Consider the following 3,547-nt stretch of genomic DNA (forward strand, 5'->3'; position numbering starts at 1 on the left):
ATAATACTTAGCATTCTATCCATTCTATCCATAAAGTTCTACTTTCTTTTTGGTTGTTTTTTTGAGGTTTAAAAAAATAATCAAAAATGTTGGATATGATGGCACATGCCTAAAATCCCAGCACTGTGAAGGCAAAGGGCAGGTGGAACTCTGTGAGTCCAAGGCAGCCTGGTCTACAGAGTGAGTTTCAGGACAGCCAGACTACAGAAAGAGATCTTGTCTTTAAAAAAAAGGAAGGAAAAGGAAACTGCACACTAAAATTTGAAAGGCACCAAGATTCTTCTGTTTCTAGATCTCTGCTGGGCTGGAAGGAGAGGAGAATCTTTTGGGACAGATATCACAACTTGGAACTGAGCATTCTCCAAAGCAAAAACAGTAAGGTGCCATTCAGGCAAAGTTTATCAACCTGGCCCTCCTCCACCATCACATCTGCCTATTAGAATGGCCAAGGCAGGTCAGACAGACCAACATAATCAACTGTATTGTATCCTGCCATTAGGCAACTCTACTAAGCATACTAGTCCAAAACAAAAGAGACTCAGGTAGACATGAGAACAGTCAGTCCCTGTGTGACCTCCATTTCAATAACCCTAACAAACAGACGATCACAATGCAAGAAATATATTACATCATGTCAAATTTCACACTGGCAGACGGTCAGCTGAGCCATGTTATGCCCACAGTTCATGTCTTCATCTACACACAAACTGTCCTGTTTGCATGAGCATAGCACAGTGAAGCAGAGTGCTGAGCTGAGACCTAACACCCACAAGGGGATGCTTTTTAGGCTGCAATGTTTAGGGGGAAGAACGTTGAATCACCCTCGTCTGAGGGACCTTATGGAACCAATCAGTAACTTAGGGACCGAAAGTCTCCGCTTGACTCCAGTGTGCCCAGGGCTGGTTGCAGGCAGCATGGTCAGGAAGCGTTCTCCATGTCCACATCCTCCTGTAACTGCTGCACCATTTTTTCCTCCACCTGCTTCCCTTTGCCTACAAGAGGAGCCTGGATAAGATGGATGTTCTGCTTGACCTCTTTGATGTCCTGAACCTTCTGCAGCTCTGTTTTTCTCCAACCTGTTCATTATGAATTTAGCTTGGCGCTTCTGTTTGATCTCTTCAACTCACTTCATTGCATCAATAGTTTTATTCCACAGGTCTCGCTGGTATTTCACAGGCTCATTTCTATGTTTTTCAAATTCAAATGAGTTGTCCACTTGAGCTCTTTGCCTGCTGCTTTACGGAAGGCCTTAGTCCCCCTGACCTTTCGTGGGTTCCTCTTCTTCTTGAAGTTTTTATGACACTTGGATTTGCAGAATCGGAACACCTTGCAATCGTTGTGGATGAACATCATGCCGTGGCCTGGGTAGACCTGGAGCAGAAATAACACTTCTCGATCCTCATATTAACACCGTATGGGACCCACCTTCCAGACGCGGAGCTTGAGAGGAAGTCCATTTGTCAATCTTAGAGCATAAACCATTGGTGTTTTGTTCAGAATTTCCCTAGTGCCCATGTGTTCCAGGATCTTCTCCACTTTTTGTTTTATTAGTTTGGGTGTATCTGGTTTTGTGTGGAGCTCCTTGATCCACTTGGATTTGAGCTTTGTACAAGAAGATAAGAATTGGTCGATTTGCATTCTTCTACATGCTGACCTCTAGTTGAACCAGCACCATTTGTTGAAAAAGCTATCTTTTTCAGATGGTTTTAGCTCCTTTGTCAAAGATCAAGTGATCATAGGTGTGTGGGATCATTTCTGGGTCTTCAATTCTATTCCATTGATCTAGCTGCCTGTCTCTGTATCAATACCATACAGTTTTTTATCACTATTGCTCTGTAATGCTGCTTGAGGTCAGGGATGGTGATTCCTCTAGAAGTTCTTTTTATTGTTGAGAATAGTTTTTCTCTATCCTGGATTTTTTTGTTATTCCAAATGAATTTGCAAATTGCTCTTTCTAACTCTATGAAGAATTGAGTTGGAATTTTGATGGGGATTGCATTGAATCTGTAGATTGTTTTGGCAAAATTTCCGTTTTACTATATTAATCCTGCCAATCCATGAACATGGGAGGTCTTTCCATCTTCTGAGATCTTCTTTAATTTCTTTCTTCAGATACTTGAAGTTCTTGTCATTCAGATCTTTCACTTGCTTGGTTAGAGTCACACCAAGGTATTTTATGTTATTTGGGACTATTGTGAAGGGAATCATTTCCCTAATTTCTTTCTCAGCCTGTTTATCCTTTGAGTAGAGGAAGGCTACTGATTTATTTGAGTTAATTTTATACCCAGCCACTTTACTGAAGTCGTTTATCAGGTTTAGTAGTTTTCTGATGGAACTTTTGTAGTCACTTAAGTATACTATCATATCATCTACAATAGTGATGTTTTGACCTCTTTCTTTCCAATTTGTATCCCTTTGAGCTCCTTTTGTTGTCTGATTGCTCTGGCTAGAACTTCAAGAACTATATTGAATAAGTAGGGAGAGAGTGGGCAGCCTTGTCTAGTCCCTGATTTTAGTGGGATTGCTTCAAGTTTCTCTCCATTTAGTTTAATGTTAGCTACTGATGTGCTGTATATTGCTTTCACTCTGTTTAGGTATGGGCCTTGAATTCCTGATCTTTCCAAGACTTTTACCATGAAGGGGTGTTGAATTTTGTCAAGTGATTTCTCAGCATCTAATGAAATGATCATGTGGTTCTTTTCTTTGAGTTTGTTTACATAGTGAATTACATTGATGTATTTCCATGTATGGAACCATCCCTGCATCCCTGGGATGAAGCCTACTTGATGATGATGGATGATCATTTTGAAATGTTCTTGGATTCAATTTGTGTGAATTTTAATGGGTATTTATTTTTGTGTAGATATTCATAAGGGAAATTGGCTGACGTTCTCTTTCTTTGTTGGGTCTTTGTTTGGTTTAGGTATAAACATAATTGTGGCTTCATAGAAGGAGCTGGGTAGTGCTCCTTCTGTTCCTATTTTGTGGAATAGTTTGGACAGTATTGGTATGAGGTCTTCTATGAAGGTCTGATAGAATTCTGCACTAAGCTCATCTGGTCCTGAGCTTTTGTTTGTTTGTTTGTTTGTTTATTTGGGTTGGGAGAGTTTTAATAATTGCTTCTGTTTCTTTAGGAGTTATGGGGTTGTTTAGATGGTTTATCTGATCCTGATTTAACTTCAGTACCTGGTATCTGTCTAGAAAGTTGTCCGTTTCCTTCAGATTTTCAGTTTTGTTGAATATAGAATTTTGAAGTAGGATCTGATGTTTTTTTTTAATTTCTTCAGATTCTGTTGTTACGTCTCCCTTTTCATTTCTGATTTTGCTAATTTGGATACACTCTCTGTGACCTCTGGTTAGTCTGACTAAAGGTTTATTTATCTTGTTTATTTTCTCAAAGAACCAGCTCCTAGTTTTGTTAATTCTTTGTATAGTCCATTTTGTTTCTACTTTGTTTCATACATTGTTGATTTCAGCCCTGCGTTTGACTATTTCCTGCCTTCTACTCCTCTTGGGTATGTTTGCTTCTTTTTGTTCTAGTGCTTTT

General features: G+C 39.5%; 1 pseudogene; it reads right to left on the minus strand.

Annotated features, from left to right (window-relative positions):
* Positions 1–918: 918 nt before the first annotated feature.
* Positions 919–1,403, minus strand: LOC116903026 (annotated as a pseudogene).
* Between the last annotated feature and the right edge of the window lie 2,144 nt (positions 1,404–3,547).

Source organism: Rattus rattus, chromosome 6 (genome assembly GCF_011064425.1).
Source record: "Rattus rattus isolate New Zealand chromosome 6, Rrattus_CSIRO_v1, whole genome shotgun sequence".
Classification (NCBI taxonomy): Eukaryota; Metazoa; Chordata; class Mammalia; order Rodentia; family Muridae; genus Rattus; species Rattus rattus.